At 43.7% G+C, this 19621-nt stretch overlaps 1 protein-coding gene across 2 annotated transcripts in view; it reads left to right on the forward strand.

The window, feature by feature from the left end:
- Nucleotides 1-19621, forward strand: part of TMC7 (transmembrane channel like 7) — a 479975-nt gene that overhangs the window by 157878 nt on the left and 302476 nt on the right. The gene's annotated exons all lie outside the window — the stretch shown is intronic.

The following is a 19621-nucleotide window of genomic DNA, read 5'->3' on the forward strand; positions in this document are numbered from 1 at the left end:
GCTCTCACGGTGTGCAACCGTGGTGAAGAGGGCCTTCGATCGTCTTTGACGTGGTGGCGCCAAGTTCTGCCACCACTCCGATCTCCCGGGATGAAACACCGCTGAGTCCCCGGAGGCCACCAAAGGGGAAGTGGGGGCGATCAGCGCCAATCGGCGTGGTCCTGTTGTGACAAGGGAGACCTCGGGCTGCAGTCACCAATGCGGCAGGGATTCCCGCAGGGCCAAGTCATAGTGTCGCCTATAAAGTTCCTTGGGACTAGGCGAATAGAGGATCTCGGCAGGATACAGCCGATCGTCGCGGGAGGCTCTGCTTTTCTGGCCAAGGCCTCCGGCCGCCGGGGAGCAACCGGCGCCAAGAGAAAAACGACTATCGATCAGTCCAGAGATGTCCACGGTGTCCGGACCCTCCCAGTCCGCCAGGTGGATGGTCGCCTTTCGGAAGGATGAGACTTGGATAAAGCGCTAGCTGAGCTGGCAGACTTTCCTGGGCCGAGGGTCTCTGCAAGTCTATCGAGAGAGTCCGGGCGCCATCTTGAGCTCCGCTCCGCTTCCTCCGCAACTTCGCTTTTCGACCAATACAGTCGATTTTGGGGTCACTCAGGTGCCTCACCAAGCCGACCTCAACTCGATCTTCGATTTGTGAGGGTTGGGGCGCCCCAAACCCCTCGGAATTCAGGATAAATGCGGACTCAGTCTCGGAGCCGAGCTCTTAGGCGACCATCGGCGTCCAAGCCACGCCCCCGAGCTGTGGACCTGTTGGTGTAAAACACGCAATTTAGTTGTCAATTCGTGCAAATAGTCAAGCAGTACAGGGTGCTCTATCTCACCGAGTTTCTTGGGCCTTGGCACTCCCCATATGTTTGCTGGGCGCCCGAACACGATTTTGTGGGGGCTAAGTCCCAGTCTAGAATGGACAGTCATTCTTGTAGATAGGAGTGCTAAAGGCAGGGCGTCAGGCCATTTAAGACCTGTGCTGGCTTGGATCTTGGCTAGTTTGAGTTTTAGGGTGCCGTTGTTGCATTCTACTAAACCAGCTGATTGGGGGTGATTTGCAGTGTGGAACTTCTGGTGTATGCCTAGACACTCACACACTCTCTTCATCACTCGTCCCACGAATTCACTTCCATTATCACTCCAGACAATTCTAGGCATACCATACCTAGGGAAGAATTCTTTGACCAGGACTTTGGCAGTTGACAGGGCAGTGTTGTCCTTAAGGGGATACGCTTCCACCCACCTGGAGAAGGCGCAAATAACAACAAGCACGTATTTCAGATTGTTGCACCTCTCCATGTGGATGATATCGAGCTGTAAAACCTCGAACGGGTACATTGGAGGCGCAAAATGACCAGCTGGAGTTGGAGTTCCCCTACCGGGATTGTATTTCAAACACACCATACAGTTCTTGACCACATTCTCTGCGCATTTCGGGATTCCACTATTCTGCCATACTGGGGCCAACAACTTACAGATTCCTTTCATACTGATGTGAGCCATCCCATGAGCCATCGTTACCACTGCAAGTACATATGCATCACGTAACAGCCATCTTTGATGTTCTGACAATTCGACCCAACAACCATTCGCATCCAATCTACCCTTGCTTTCTCTCCATTCATTCACCTCTTTCTCAGTCGCCTCGGACTGTATGGACTTCACACTTTCTACAGTGTCCTCACTCATACCCACATCAGCAATCCATCTCGCAGGACCCACAACATACATCGACTCATTGTGTTCCTTGCAGTCTCTTTCGCAACTTCATCTGCAAATGCATTCCCACGGCCAACATCATCTTGAATCTTTCCGTGTGCACTGCATTTCACAATCGCAACTTGTAGTGGCAAGGTCAGTGACTCGAGGAGCTCGTTGACTAACTGACCGTGCTGTATCTTTGCACCATGCGATGTCAGGAACCCACGTTCACGCCACAATCATCCGAAACTGTGAGCCACGCCAAAGGCGTATTGGCTATCAGTATACACATTCCCTCGCTTTCCTTTTGCCAACACACACGCTCTTGTAAGTGCAATTAACTCGGCTGCTTGCGCGGAATTATGGGGAATGCGCGCAGTCTCTACAATCGTGTGCAATGTTGTCACCGCATATGCTGCAGTCGTATCACCATTTGGTAACTTGAAACATGAACCATCAACCCATAAAGCATCATTACATTCAGGAAGGGGAGTGTCCAATAAGTCTACACTCCCTTTTGTCTCTTCTTCTGTCCTAAAACAGCAATCCTGCATTTCGACCTTATCTGTCTCTGTTGGAATGGGCAATAACGTGGCGGGGTTGAGTGTATCGCACCTCTTTATGTGAATGTGACTTGCTAATAGTGTCAGTTCATAACTTGACAGTCGAGCACTAGTTAAGTGCTGTGTCTTCGTTCTGTTTAGTAAAATGTCTACTGCATGTGGGACCTCAACGATCAGAGTGTTATTCATTACTAATCCAGCAGACTGTCGAATACAGACAGCTGCTGCAGCAGTGGCCCTCAAGCAACTTGGTAATGCCTTAGCTACAGGATCTAGAGTCGCTGAGAAATACGCGCATGGACGCTGTTTGTCCCCAAAGGATTGTGTCAGGACTGATAATGCGCACCCTTCCCTCTCATGGACGTATAATGTGAAAGGTTTCCTGTAGTCGGGGTTACCCAACACAGGAGCGGAACACAACGCATCACGCAGCTCGTGAAAACTCTTCTGACAATCTTCAGACCAAGGCACAGGATTGCGTGTATCCTTACAGATTAGTGCCAGCAAAGGTTTGGCTAACAATGAGAAATTTGGTATCCATTGTCTGCAATATGATCTAATGCCCAAAAAAGCACTCACTTCTCTCTGTGTCCTCTGGACACCTAATTTCGTAATTGCCTGTATTCTCTCGGGGGTCAGTCTCCTTCCCTCCTTCGATAAGATGTGACCTAAGTAGGTCACTTCTTGTCGACAAAATTGTAATTTTGAAAGGGAGACTTTGTGCTTCATGTCACATAAATGACGCAACAACGACAATGTGGCTTCCTTGCAAATCTCTTCAGTGTCTGCAGCGATCAGCAGATCGTCTATATACTGAATCAGTCGCACCATCATGTAGAACAATCGTGTCAAGTTGTGATTTCAGAGCTTGACTGAACATAGATGGACTTTCACAGTAGCCCTGAGGAGCACGTTTGAAGCGGAAGCTTCGTCCTCCTAAATTGAAGCCAAAAATATCTCTGCTCTCCTCGGCAATCGGGATGCTGAAGAAAGCGTTCTTCAAATCAATCACCGAAAACCGAGTGGCTGAAGCTGGAACCATTGTCAATAGGGCAGTAATGTCGGGAACAACTGGAAACTGTGGCACAACGATTTTGTTCCCTTCTCTGAGATCAATTACATATCTGTACACAGGTGGCTGAGACGGATCAGTACGCTTTAAAACTGGCAAAATAGGACTGTTACAAATGTTTCCTGTCGTCTCTTCAATGACATCTTTCTCAATCAGATCGTAAACGATCGCTAACAAAGCTTTTTCACATTCGCTAGAGATCTTGTATTGGGGAATACGTGGCAGCCTAACGTTAGCTCTCAATGTTATGACATATGGCGCTATCTCCAAAAGACCTACATCATTAGAACCAGTAGCCCAAAGTATATCTGGAAGAGATGACAATTCAGTTGGAATATTTTCCTTTGACAAATACATTGGGGAAATCACTTTCTTACCTAGGGTAAGTTGTACTCCCGAAGGAGAACAGTACAAAGTCTCATATAATCTCTTTAACAAATCCAAACCTAACAAATTTTCGCCACAACCTGTTGTAAGAATGAGGGGTGCTTCTAATTCACATGGCCCGACAGAAAGGGGCATAGGACTAGAAATCGGGTTCCTAACCGGGGCGCCAGAAAAACCTACGGAAACATTCATTTCGCCAGACAAAGGTGCGCCAGGAAGTTTTGAGTGCATAATAGAACTTTTCGTAGCACCAGTATCCAGCAGAAAAGGTTCTGTCACTCCTGATGTAATCACCTCAACATAAGGTCCATTCTGATCTACTGGAACTGAAATAACTCCCTCTCTTTGTCCATGGCTATCCTAGCAATTATTACCCTCATTCTCGTTTTCTGCGTAATAGTCATCAGCATAGTACTGAGTTGTCCTAGAAGACTCATTATTCTGTTGGTCAAAGCTGTTCATAGAATTCTGAGGCGGGAAAGAAGTAGTATTCTGGGGGAAATTTCCACGGCCCCTACCCCTAGGAGCCTGTTGAACACCTCTACCTCTTGAACCAGAGACACCATTCAAACGTCGCGATAGAGCTGGACAACTATTCTTGAAATGACCCTCTTCTTTGCAATACGCACACTGATTCGGACCATAAGGCAAACGCTGTTGAGAAGATTCATACCTTTGTGAGTTTCTCGAATACTGCTGAGGTGGCTGATAATCGGGCTGATTAGTAGTGCGAGGCGGATAGGCTTGCTGCAGAAGGGCTTTAGTTTTCAAATCTTTAGTCTTTTTGTCTGCCTTATCTAGCTCATCTTTGCGCCTATTTTCATAGTACTGGGCTGTGGCCAAAATCTGCGCTGACGTGGAAACAGCCCAAGCACTCTCTGAATCTTTCAATTTATTACACAGTTCAGGAAGTAGATTATGTACGAACTTATCTACAAACAATCTTTGGCCACCCTCAGTAGCCATATCCTGACCACTATGATCGACGAAAGTCTCTTCAAATCTCGTGAGAAAGTCACACATTCTCATCTTTTTTCTGCTTGCACGCAGACAGCTTGTCCCAATTTACACGCAATTCAGGCATTAAAGTTTTCATATAGGTAATAATTCCACCAGGAAGTTCAGCTACCAAAGGCTCCGGTTTAGAACCACCAACTTGTCTAGCATCAGCAGCGGCAATATTAGCCCATGTGTCACCTAGTTCTTGATCATGATCTGCATGACGAATCTTACTCCATAAGGTTTGTGGGACAACATTCCCGAACAACATGTCTACATCTGCTAAATTCATTATACATGAGCTTGTAGTCTGTGATAACTCCTTATAATACCCTGCAGGATTTTTACGGGGATCAGGCAATGTTTGTTTGAGTGCTAAAACTTCAGATCTTTTCCAGGGGACATGTACCCATACACGCTGGAAATGCGGTGGAATTGGTGGATTTGCATTTGCGTCACCTTCCCTCCAAACGGGGGGGACCTCTCATGGGGTACTGTCGCGGCTTTTTCCTACCTGACATGTCATCCTCATACAGTGACCTAGATACATTTCCCTTACTCCTATAAGATAACAATAAATCTATTGCTCGTTCAACATCGGCACCTACAATCATGCCTTCATAAAACCTAAAACGCATACGGAATAATTCCTTCATTTTGCGTTTTGGATCATTTGTCTCCAAATCTTCGCAAAGGTATACACACATCTCTTCGAATACATAACTCTGAGTGGGTGCATCCCACTGACGGAAGACTTCCATAACAGACTGAACATCATATTTTACAGTGTCTGTAACCCATTTACGTGCTAACTCATTCAGCATTTCTCTTTCCTCGTAATCAGGCAGTTGACTATGCAATTGTCTACGTCCTGTTTTAGGGGTCGTTTTAGGCGACCCAAAGAAAGGTGAGAACAGACCAGTGACAGTACTTGCCATTCTTTGTCGAACAGAAGGAGAAGCTTGCGGAGAGGCAGATGTGCCAGAAAAGACAGGCTGATGTAAAGAGGAAGTCGAGGCAATGGCAGAGGAAGTCGAGGCAGTGGCAGAAGTAGCATCATGATAAACAGTCGGAGCAGTAGGCAAAGTCGCAGAAACAGTAGACGGAGTATGTAGCAAAGGCGGCGGCCCTAGAGAAGGCTGCGCCGGAGAAGTAGGAACCAGCTGAAGAGGAGCTGGTGCTTGTGCAAGAGCTGCATTTCGTGCGCCGGGGCGCGGTATAACAAAACGCTTCGTAGGTGCAGTAATACTTGATGTATATGGGGGTGGTGAATTCAATAAATGGGACATTAATGGATCTTTCTCGGATGTTCCCTTTGAACCTTGTCCTTCATGCGGCAACATTGGGTAGCATTTATCTACTGCTAATTTCTTGCTTCTGAGCATTTGTTCACTCGCTTGCTCTTCCTCATTATCCCTGTATGCAACGGCGGCTTGCACCATTGACATACCTCTTTTATTTTTCTTACCTAATTTCATTTCTTTCTGTTTGGCTTCTTTGCGCCACAAGCGAAAAGAGTCAAACATCGCCGGCCGGGCTTTCTTCTTAAAAAGTTTGACCTCGAGGTTATCTAAAACTTCTGCGTCAAAGCTACCATATTGGGGCCATTTTAAAACACCATCCTTTCTGGTGTATTTCATCCATACTTCATTATATGTGATAGGACCTACTCCGTGCTTTATATAGAGCTCATATGTTGGAGTTCCGACCGGAGGAACGGGATACGAGTCCTCTAATCGGGAGTCCTTACTACAACCAAGACAAAACAAGTTTCCAAGCCTGCTAAGACCAGACATCTTCGCTCACTAGTCTAGCTTCAAACTTCAAAGGATTATCGAATACGATATTTTCGTGAATACACGAATCCCTTGGTTTTGGCGCTTGCAAGTTCCAAACAAGGTGTATCTCAAAGATACCAAAACTAAGAACAAAACTAAGGACTGGGAGACGCTCCACTTATACTTAACTGAAGTATTGAAGATCGATGACGTCACTAGAAGACTCGTCTATCGTTTCGCTCTACCAAGGATCACTGAGTCCAAAACAGGGCGATAGTCAGGGCAGCAGTCCTTCATAGCCGTCAGGACGCGGGGAACCTGGCAGCAAAGACCTTCGGAACCACGTCGACATACAGGGGTCGCTAAAGTGGCTGGCCGTCCTCTGGAATTTTCACACGAAGCTCCTCACGAACATCTGGCTTGGACCGATACCGCTTGATACCGCCCCGAGTTGTGCGCCAACTGAGGTGCCGGGTTTTTAGGAACCCGGTGGTGCCAGGGGATAACACCCGGATACCTCTGAGTTCTCCCTGTTCCGGACCACAGAAACACAGAGTCTTCTAGGTGAAGTCAGAGATCGAGTTTTATTGGCTGCAACCAAGTAACAAGTGTCCTAGAAGTACAACAGCACGGGTCGTATATTCTCAGGAGACTGTTCGTTTTTACAGAACCAGCCATCTCCTTTTATACAAAATATTACACTTCAGGCAAGAATTCTTTGTTTTATGATGCAACCATATACATATTTGTTAAACAAAAGGAAAAGCACAGTCATGACGGTCAGCCTATAATTTCGTGTGTACAGTTAGTGATAGATTACCCAGCTCGGCCCAGAACTACCATCAGATATCGATGAAACCCCAATAAACTCGGGCACCTCCTCATCGTAAAACTGGCCAAAAACAAGAGACATGGACAGGTGTATGTGTGTAGATAACATGGTTTGTATGTAGTGAATGGTTTATGGCATGTCGTGCCTTGATGCTATCTTACTCGGCCACTGGGCGAGGGACTGCCTGAACAGGTTCAGCTGGAGGCAGTCAGCTAAGGTGGACGTGTCCTTTCAGATCAAACTCGGCCTTAATCAATTGACTATATGAGAGCAAGCCACAAGATGGATGCCGTTCACAAAATGGAGTCTGAGAGTTCGGGACGGAAACCATGATTTAAAGGTGATAGCATCACTCAATCACGACGCAAATGCATAGGGATAATGTCCTAATCATTACCGGTCTGTAGACACCAAATTCGTCATGGTACGACGATATTTTGTGACACGAGCGTTGGGCCTCTGAACCATAATAGAGCAGGGTCCAGAATTTCAGAACCACACTCCACCTCCCACTTGGCGTCTGAAAGCAGACCCCCTCATTCTGAAAGGGCAGGATGTTGCCCCGTAAACCAAGTGCCCCCCGACACCACCAAACTGGTTCTTACTGGACCGAGTGATTTGTGACTTTAGAGAACAAATAATTTTTAGGTACAAAAAACACTGCGCTGGGACTTTATTCAGGGTGTTTCTTCTAGAGGTCAAGACGAAACTCCGTCCGAGTGAACAGAGGAAAGGACTTTAAAAACTTTCACCAAGCTTGCTGAAGAAACAACCGAGGACCTGAACTGAGAGCGCCTCCTGCTGAAGTCTCAGGGACATTAGACTTCACGCCGTCGGAATTCCTGTGCAAGGAATTCTGCTTGTAGGTGAGACCTCCGTTGAGTAATCCAGAGCCTCTGGTTCTACTGTTAGTAACGCTGATTTCAAACCTTTGCAACTTTGCTGAATCTGTATGGGCCGCTGCAGCTAAGAGAGAGCTGCCGCCACTGAGAGTTCGCCTGAATTTGAACCTCTACAACTTTGCTGAATCTGTGTGGGCTGCTGCAGCTAAGAGAGAGCTGCCGCCGCTGAGTGCCCGCACCTTTGCTAACTTTGCATCACCATTCATCCTGTGGGCCACTGTAACTAAGAGAGAGCTGCCGCCGCTGAGTGCCCACACCTTTGCCAACTTTGCATCGCCCTTCATCCTGTGGGCCGCCACAGCTAAGAGAGAGCTGCCACCTCTTAGTGCCTGCACCTTTGCATCACCCTTCTTCCTTTGGGCCGCCACAGCTCAGAGAGAGCTGCTGCTGCTGAGCGCCCACACTGTTGCCAACTTGGTATTATCGTGATCCGTCCTGTGGGCCGTCGCGGCTAAGAAGGAGCTACTACCGCCGAGTGCCCACACTTTTGCTGACTTTGCCTCATTGTGATTTGTCCTGTGGGCCGCCACAGCTGAGAGAGAGCTGCTGCCGCTGAGTGCCTGCACCCTTGCTAACTTTGCCTCATCGAGATTTGTCCTGTGGGCCGTCGCAGCTAAGAGAGAGCTGCTGCCGCTGAGTGCCCGCAGCTTGTTCCCCATTGTAGAGGATTGCCGCTATCATCTCGTGGGCGCCCGCAGCCAAGAGAGAGCTGCTGCTGCTGTGAGCCCACCACGGAGCTGCAAGATGAGATTCATCGCCTCCACCAGCCCGTGCCGCCGTAGCCGCGTGCTGCTGCCACTGAGAACCCGCCTGTCCCCAAGTGCCCGACCCATTGTGGGTGCACGCTGCAGGCCCCTGCAGGCAAGACTTGTGGTCGCTGGTAGTCCGCCTGTCACCATCTCTGCTTCTTCGAGAAGCTGCGTGCTGTGTCCCCTTTCCCCGGCAGGTACCTGGTGCGCAACGGGTTGCGTAGGCCCCGGCCTTGAGCTCATTCATTGTCACGTCCTGGAGAATACGTTATTGCCTTTTTGAGTCCCTACTAGTTTATGTGCATTTCAGCTTGTTTTAACGCTTTGTGAGTCTTGAGTTGAACGTTAAAGATATTCTTTTTCTATACCTACTTGGAGTTGTGTCCTTTTGTGATGTCATTACTGCCTTATTGAGCGTGGTCATTAATGCTTCACACACTGCCTCTGAGATAGGCCAAACTGCTCATGCTACGTTCTCACAGGGTTGAGCAGGAGTTGTCAAAGGGGGAGCCCACTTGCCCTGACTTAGGAAGAAGGGTCCAATATTGGTAATTGGCGCCAGCCATTGTCTACTAGAGACCCCGATTTCTAACAGGCTTTAAAGGGGTAAATGTTTTTTTATATCTCTACCATTCAAAGCCTTAGAGCCGTGACTCTGAGATCCTGTCAATCACATTTTGATTTTCTCGAGAAATGTGGTTGATTAGAAGAGGCTCTGAAATTTCTTTTTCTGCCAGCATGAAACCCTCATATCAGTTTTGACAAGTTTCACACTGTGGAAGTTTGTTTTACACAGCAATGAGAGGGTGACCTTCAGAGGTTCCTGACATTGGTGCTAAGGGGTACCAGGAGGTGTAGATAACTAGCATGCTTGGGAAAAATTAAATAGGTGTCTCTCTCGAAAATCTTTGAGTTGCAAGCGTCCATTTTAGGTGCTGGAATTGACTGCTGTTTTGTGGTTGAGACTCATTTCACTACTGACTTGAGTTTCATGTATCTGCTGATATAATTTCTGACTCTAAAGTTCCAAAAAGGGCAAACATTTTAATAAGTATCTCAATACACAAAAGACCAAGCCCTCCCCCCCCCCCCCCTTTTCACATCCAAGGACTGTGTGGTGCGGAGGTAGACAGACTGCATGAGTTGGGCACATGGCCTGCCATGTGCTAATCCCCAGCTGCATATGCCCCAAGGCTGTGCACAGCTGTGGCTAAGTGATGGTAGTGAGTAGTCCACCAAGCCTTGCTGCAGACTAGGTCCGGTGACCAATCCCTGTGTGCTGTTCAAAGGCTGTATGCAATGGCATATGGAGGATGGAAGGGTGTAGGCCACATGCAAAGTCCATTGATAAACTCCAACTGTTCACTGAAGGCTATGTGCCAAGGATGGTGACCGACAGCTGTGGGTTGGACAAAGGGTATAGCTACTGACCAGACCCTGTGCCCATCCCCCCCAGCGGCGGTTGGATGCTCACTGCAAGTTGGATGCTGGCCAAGCCCTATCGCCAAGCCAGCAGGAGTTGGAAATGAAGTGCCTGACAAAAAATGTGATTAACTGAAAAAACTCATCTAAAAACTGAGTTATGGTTCTGACTCAATTATGGCAAACCTCTGAAATTCATCACTTGCGGTTACCAACAGGCACGGCACACGCCATAACTTGTGCTGACCACCATGCTCAAAACAACACGTTGCAAACAGTCCAGAAAGAAAGGAAAAAACCAAAAAGAGCATCATGGTGCAGGTTCTTTTCAGTAAATGCACAAATTAGTGTCAATTGTTATACGTTTAGGCAAATATATATCCATCTTTCGTCACTATATTCCGTGAAAAAGGTAGTGTGGTGATACTAAAACTTTTTTTTAATTTTGGCCAGAACTAATAGTCCATTGTTGCAGCCCAGTGGTAATTAAAGTTCATTTATTGTGAACAACGGATTTCTAAATGGTTTACTTCAACTTAGATCTAATACTTTTGGGTTAGACAGTATCCCCTTCCAACAGATGGTATCGTCTTTCAACCCAATTTTGTCCATTAAATGTTTTTTTGTCAGGGCTTCTCTTTTTGATCGTAATTGTTTTTGCCACTTTGTCTTCAAGGTCTTTGTCTTTGATCATGGTTGCCTTGTATAAATCAAAGGGTGTCCCCAGGCATTTAGAGTTATTTTTCGAAAGCTGGACTTAATCTCCTTTATTCGTTTCAATGCTCTGTCTATAAAGGCTTATCTTTCCCTTCACCTTTGTGGACACTTTATTCGGTGCTGTCCTTATCTTTGTTGGTTCTTTTTTTATTCAAGCGTTTTAAAACCGCTTAGTTCTTCAGTCAAAAGGCGGAACTGCTGAACGTTGATTGTCTAGAAGCCTGAAATAAAGTTAATGGCCTTACATGGCGGTTGATGCCCTGAAATTTTTGTGCATTTTATTGGTGTCCAACATTAAAAAAAATGCCGGAGGAAATGGTAAAGGTACTTCAAAGTAAATAAATGAACTCTCACATAACTACCACATTCATTTTTTATGGAGCGGCAGAGAGAAACCCCCAAAACGACTCTGATAATGTTAATCCCCACTTTTTACGTTGCTTAGAAGGACCTTGCCTTTTTAATCAATGTTGTAGATAGAGCCATTAATGCAAATCTGTGGGCTGGTAAGACATTGTTGAGTGCCGTAAATAAATTCCAGTCTGAAAAAAAAACTAAAAAACAAATCGTTTAAATTAGCCATTTTTAATTACTCCGAACCAGCATTTCTTTGTGTTCGAGGCATCAACCGGTTCAAGTAATATGACACCACAGTAGCTCCTTCTAAAGCAAGATCTAGTGAACCCCGTGCACCTACTAGCGTTATCCATTACAAAGTCATAGACATTACCCAACGCTTTCAGATCTTTGGGATGCTGTTGAAACAGTATTATGAGCCCATCCTATTCTGCACATAAGGATCTGTGGAACAGCAAAGGGGTGAACCTAATTAGGTCACACTTCTTCGTACTGAAAGGGTTGGATGAAGTCTCCTGAAATGTTTGTGAAAGACCTCTAGGGCTTCGCTCATCCACTCTCATTTTCCTTAGCACAATAAGTGTAGACCGAATAATTCTGAAACTTTCTAAACAAATAAAACTTTCTAAAATTAAAGTGTGACCTTCTCAAAGTGGTTACGCAAATACAAATATTTTTTTAATGTAATATATTGAGCACATGTGGCCATGCAGTCTTGGAGATATGTAAAACGTTAAAGATGCATTCACATTTATAATATAAACGTGAATTATTAACAGTGTCTGTGTTTACTTAAAAAAAAAATAGACACTCTTGCTATTAACCAGGATTCTCCAATTGGTAGCTTGATGTTACTGGTAGCTCACCAGTACTCTTGAATCTGATAATAAGAATAATGGGATTTGTAAAGTGCATGGCTGCACCCAGCAGACTTTCCCAGTGCCAAAGAATTGTGCTACTTCAGGACAGCAGGCAGAAACCTAAAGAATTGGAAAAGTCAGGTCTTAAGGGGTTTCCATAAGATTTCTTTTCCAGGGCTTAGGCGCAGGTGTAGGGAATTCCATAATTTGGGCAACAGAAACCTAAAATTGCAGCACCTCCTGCCTGGCCCAGGTAATCCAAGAGATTAGAGGCCACTTCAGGGTAGACGATTTTAAAGTCCTGGGTAGACTTTATGGCTGAACAAGATCCGTGAGGTAGCGAGGTCCAACATTCCGAAAGGCCCGGTAAGTGAAGCAAAGGGATGTGAATATTATGTGTTTATACATCGGCAACCCATGCAGTTCCCATTGCTGGGACAAAAGTGATTGCAGCTTGGGGATGTGGACAATAAATTGTGCTGCTGTATTCTGAATTGTTTGGAGTTTCTTTATGCCTTAATGATGCCCAAGTACAAAACATTGCTGTAATCTAATACTTGTTGTATTAAAGCCTGAACAATAGTTCTTTTTCTCGGTAGAAGTCATTAGTGGGGGTTGTGAAGGGGAGGGGAAGTCGGTGTCCCATAGTATCCTAGTATTTTCCTCCAGATTCTTAAAACAGCATGAGACCACAGCTCTCATCTGGTGGTCATATGTTAAATTACTGTCCTAATAGACCTTCAGATTTTTCACTACCAGTTTTGGGCCAGAGTGAGCTCAGATCAGAAGGCCGAAAGGCAATTCCTGATTGCGAGAGGTTATTTCCTAAACGGGGGGTAAGAGAAATGATTAGTTGAGTGCCATATGCATAATAAACTAGTGTAAGGCTGAATACCTCCACAATGTCTGCAAAAGAGTTGATGTACATGTTGAAGAGCATTAGACACAATGATGACCACTCGGATGATTTTTTTTTCCACTTTAAACAAATGTATTCATGTTCCTTTAGCAGGCTTCTTTTTTCTTCTTGCCGGATAGCTACGCTTTCAGCCCCCCTCGGACGATAACTGTTGGCCGCAATATAAACGAGAAAGCCTTTCTAGCCACATGAAAGGAACAAAGCTTCAGAAAAGATCCAAACAATTTAGAGCCCTATTGCAAATCCCACACTCCACTGAGTCTCCCAAGGAGCACTGTGTGAGACAGTGTCTAAATTAGCACTCCAATCCACCAGGATGAGTGCTGCTTGGCCACCTTGATCTAGAGCCCATCTGAGCGCTTCTGTGACCCCTAAGAGAGTGGACTTGGTTCTGTGAAGAGGATGGAAGCCCAACTGTGAGGAATGCAGGTCATTGTGATTCAAGGTACTCTGGTATTTATCTGCTGTGTTTTTCCACTAGTAGGTGGAGAGCGATGGTTTGATACTTCTTCAGTTTGGTAGACTCTAGAGATGGCATTTGTAACTAAGGGGTCACCACTGCATGCTTCAAGGCCCGTTGCACCTTTTTGAGGAACATTGTGAGACTGTTAACAACAAAAGAAAAACCAAAGCAGTGCTGGGGCTGAAGGAGAGCCTCATTTGATGGTTTGAAGGCCATCAAAGTCCTCCTAGAGAATTGGACTGAAGGAGGACAAACAGGGTCCACAGGTGTTTCCCTGTCAGATAGTCGCAGGGGGCTGAACATTCAGGACCTCAGCTGGAAAAGTAGTGAAGATGTTTGGCGGATTTATTTTCTAATAACATTGTAATTGATTGCATCTTGTCTTTGAGATAGGAGTGTGTTCGAGGAGTCAAAAATTTGACAATAGAAAATATTGTCTTAGAGTTATGGGCACCATCGAATTTCTTGGGATAATAGGCAAGGTGGGCTTCCCGAATAGCTTTATGGTAGCTCTCTTAAGTGCAAGCCAGTACATAATTTAGAGGGTCTATTCATTTTGAAGATGGCCATGTTACACACCATATAGTAGCCACCCTGTGGACAAGTATAACAGCGGCTGGATTGAGAGTGGAGACAAGCAATTCCCTTATTCGTTTCAGGAGGTGGGAGTCGCAAATAAAGGACACTCCAGACGTGAATAATACTTTGAAAGTGCATTCTGTGAATGAAAGGCTAATTGTATGCCAGTCACGTGGTACCAGGCCTCATTAGCAAGTGATTTTTATCAACTGAGAAAGTCACTCACCTGTGATCAAGGCTTGCAGGAAGCTGAAACGCCTCAGGAAGCATATGATGCTGTAATTCTTTCTCTGAAATAAAACGTTGGCAGTACCAGGAATTGGGCTTCTGCAATTTTTTGTCGATTCTAGAGGATATTCTCCGCCCCCATTCAAGCTGGAGCCGCCATGCAGGGGTTTGAGGCCCCCCACAACGGAGAACAATTTGTTGGGGATATATATATGTATGTATATGTGTATGTATATGTATATGTATGTATATGTATGTGTGTATGTATATATATATGTATGTATATATGTATGTGTATATATGTATGTGTATATATGTATGTGTATATATGTATGTGTATATATGTATGTGTATATATGTATATATATGTATGTGTATATATGTATATGTATGTGTATATATGTATATATATGTGTGTATATATGTATGTGTATATATGTATATATATGTATGTGTATATATGTATATATATGTATGTGTATATATGTATATATATGTATGTGTATATATGTATATATATGTATGTGTATATATGTATATATATGTATGTGTATATATGTATATATATGTATGTGTATATATGTATATATATGTATGTGTATATATGTATATATATGTATGTGTATATATGTATATATATGTATGTGTATATATGTATATATATGTATGTGTATATATGTATATATATGTATGTGTATATATGTATGTGTATATATGTGTATATATGTATGTATGTATGTATGTATATATGTATGTATATATGTATGTATATATGTATGTATATATGTATATATATGTATGTGTATATTTGTATATGTATGTGTATGTATGTGTGTATATATATGTGTATGTATGTGTGTATATATATGTGTGTATATGTATGTGTATGTGTGTATATATATGTGTGTATATGTATGTGTATGTATGTATATATATGTGTGTATATGTATGTGTATGTATGTGTATGTATGTGTGTATATGTATGTGTATATGTATGTGTATGTATGTGTGTATATGTATGTGTATGTATGTATATATATGTATGTATATATGTATATATGTATGTATATATGTATATGTATATATATATGTATATATGTATATGTATATATGTATATATGTGTATGTGTATATATATGTATGTGTATATATGTATATATATGTATGTGTATATGTATGTGTATATATGTATGTGTATCTATATACTAATATAATAAAGGGAGAGCCCAAACCTTTGAGGCGGGTAATCTCAGGAACCACAGCACCAATCACAACACCCAATACAGCGCTGGAAATGGCAGTTGCAGTAGAAGGACATAAGCTATGCAGACGCCCACCATATATATTTAAAAGGTAAAAGAACCGTGCCAGCAAAGTAGTCCCTTGTGGGCGTGTCTGCGTGGTGCTGTGGGCGTGTGCTGGGGGTGTGACAAACGCTGGGGGCGTGTGGTACGTTCCGCCCTTCATGCCATGTCTCATATCGTGTGCTGTGGGTGTGTGCTGTGAGCGTGTGTGGGACGCGGGATTAATGAAAAAAAAGCAAGTGGTTGTGCCCAATATTTCATTGTTTTTTCTTCCCAGGTTCTGTACATTCCAGCTCCGGGTGTGCTTGCCCCGCGCTCCCAGTGACGTGCACCTGCTTTACTGTATGGGGGTCAGGCATGGCGCTATTCCCAAGGGCCGGAAGGAGCGCAAACAGGGGCCATTGTGCAGGAAATGTAATCTTGCCTTAACTTCCGGTGACGCATGAAGCGCACACTGGAGATTTTCCACTTCTGTTGCGCACAGGCCTCGCGCCACGCACATCCGAATACAAGGCCCGCCTCCACGGAAATGGCAAGAAAGGGACTATCCCTCCCCGGGAACATGTGATGATATTTTGCAAACCAACATCCCGCATACCATCACTCCGCAATTTGTATAATGCGGGACTATTACTCCGCAAAGACATCATTTCTAAAACTTTTACAACGCATATGACTTTATAACACATGCCATTATAACGCAAATACATGTGTGGTAAAGTCATATACATTGTAAAAGTACATTATTAAAACATCAAATATATGTTTGTATATATGTGTATTATATATACACATTTTTTAAATTTAATTCAAACATTTATTCCTTTTAAATTGCATTATTTATATTATTTGTATTTATTATTTTATTTTATTACCGTTTACACCCTAAAAACGAATCCCACCCTGCTCCCTTTAAATACCCCTACACCCCATAATCATAACCCACCCTTACTCCGTAGAATACCCCAACACCCTTAAACACTAACCCATCTTAACCCTATAACTATACCCTGTACCCCAAAACCCAAACCTATCCCTAAACCCTAAAAATACCCCTGTACCCCAAAACCAGCCTTGAACCCTATAAATAACCCTGTACCTCAAAACCCAAACCTACCCCTGAACCCTAAAAATACCCCTGTACCCCAAAACCCAAACCTAGCCCTGAACCCTAAAAATACCTCTGTACCCTAAAACCCAAACCTACCCCTGAACCCTAAAATACCCCTGTACCCCAAAACCCAAACCTAGCCCTGAACCCTTAAAATACCCCTGTACCCCAAAACCCAAACCTACCCTTGAACCCTAAAAATACCCCTGTACCCCAAAACCCAAACCTAGCCCTGAACCCTAAAAATAACCCTGTACCCCAACACCCAAACCTACCCCTGAACCCTAAAATACCCATGTACCCCAAAAACCAAACCTAGCCCTGAACCCTTAAAATACCCCTGTACCCCAAAACCCAAACCTACCCATGAACCCTAAAAATACCCCCTATAGCCCAAAACCCAAACCTACCCCTGAACCCTAAAAATACCCCTGTACCCCAAAACCCATACCTATCCCTAAATCCTAAAACTACCCCTGTACCCCATAACCCAAACTATATCTGAACCCTTAAAATACCCAAAACCCCTAAACATATACACCTATACCCATACTTACCTTATCCAAACATAAAAAAAGTGATGGTTTGCGGAAAGAAAGTTGCGGAATAATGGGTGTTTACCCTCCCCCGGTAAGTACATTGGTGGCACGGCGGCCCACATCTCCAGCAACATACTCATATTTTTTCACCACCCATTTGAAAAATGCACAGGTCTTTCTCATTGATGGCCAGCACCGACATACACTTTTAGACACACCTCCCGCCACAAGTTCTAGAATTGCGAACTTTAGAGCTGGGGAGCTACATTCGAATCTCGGCATCAGCTCAACATCCTGTGATTCCAGGCAAATTGCTTTGTCTCCCCATGCCTACCACAAATTAATGTGTTCTTCTGTAATGTAAATTGTGCTCATGCCATGTTGTCGAGTTCGTGCTATATAATATTGCAAGGAAAAATAAAGTAGGGAAGCTCGAGTTCACACACTACTGAACGCGCATTCTTAAGTGCATCAGCAGTGCACTGTGAATCGGAGCGTTTCACAGGCCTGTCACAGATAAGAAATGCTATCAAAACGAAATCCTACAAAACAATATACTACTGGCTGGCAGCAATTCATACCCGGACAACGTGGGAACGGGCTGCAAGTGTGTGTATATATATATATATATATATATATATCTGTATATATCTGTATCTCTGTATCTATATATATGTATGTATATGATTGTATATGTATGTGTACTCCACATCAAGAGAAAGCCCGCGCTCGAGTCCTTTGGAAATTACCATTTTATTCCCTGTCACTCCTTGTAAACAGGAGCCCGTTTCGGCTGATCGCACCGCCTTTGTCAACCTTGAAGTGCACCATTTTCTCCCTCATGTAAATACTCTCCAAGGGTGTTGCCACTTGCATAAACCTAAAAAAAAAACTACGGTAAACTATGGGAGTTTAGAACATTTTCATTGTGCTAATCAGACTTAATCTGTGGCTGACAGCAGTCACTTTAAACAACAATATATGAGTATTTACCTTTACGACTGCACAAAAGGAAGAAAAAAAAACATAAACACCTACCAGCATTCAGATGTAGTTGCTCAAAAGAAACTGTGATTTGATTGATGGATGGCTTTACAAGGAAAGTGCAGCTTTCACGATTCCAATATTTAAATTTAATGCAATGTCTTTTGTGTTATGGAAGATTTTATACTGTGATAACTGTTGCAAAATGTGGATGGTTTTAATGTTGCTTTACAACATGTGATTACTAAACGGCAGCAGTGTGAAATTCTAAAAATAGGAGGACTGTCGAAGCAAGGCAAACTTTTTTATGTGTATTTAACACCTGTCAAGAGTTTTTGAATGCGGGAGAGTATGGTGCACTTCAAGGCGACAAAGGCTGACTGATCAGCTGAAACGCCTTCCTGTTTACAAGTGCTGATGATGAATAAAATGGTAATTTCCCAAGGACTCGATTGCAGCCTCTTTAAATGATACTTGCGTAAATTATAGCTGTTCGAATGTCCTTTGTGCCAGTGGGCACTTTCTGCTGTGGCTGTTATTTCATTAGTCACGCTGAGACATTTTATGTTACTTTTAGTTAGTCCTTACTTGGTTGTTAGTCCTATGCCTTGGGTGGTTGGTGTTGTACTACACTACCAAGTTTTAAGCATTGTCCAGAAAAAATATTGTGTCCAAAATATCGACAACCAAAGGTAAGTATGAGTAAGTTTGAGTGTATTTACAATCTTAAAACCACATTATTTTAACTTGATGATGCAGGCATCTTCAAGGTACAGAGATGTTAAGTGAAGAATAGCAAATCTATACCTATGTACTTGATGATATTGTATTACTATTCTGGAAATTATATTTTAACATGACATTGTTTTGTCACTTGACATTGTGGCATGCACATGGGTACTACTAGTAATCCTGCAAGGTGTTTTCACTGTTGTGAGTGTATTTGAGGTATTTACTACTGCAACAGTTGTCTAAACCATTAGTAGCTTGGGACTACTTCAATTGATCAGAAGTAGCTCTCATTATTAAAAAGATTGGAGACCCAAGCTGTAGACCAATGGTATTTGAAAGCCCCTTTATTTAAATGGATTGATGGGATAGTATTCGGTTTTGCAATACACCCCACACTGCCTGCATGACTTAAATGCTTTCTGCAACATA

The sequence above is a fragment of the Lissotriton vulgaris genome, chromosome 10 (genome assembly GCF_964263255.1).
Source record: "Lissotriton vulgaris chromosome 10, aLisVul1.2, whole genome shotgun sequence".
Classification (NCBI taxonomy): Eukaryota; Metazoa; Chordata; class Amphibia; order Caudata; family Salamandridae; genus Lissotriton; species Lissotriton vulgaris.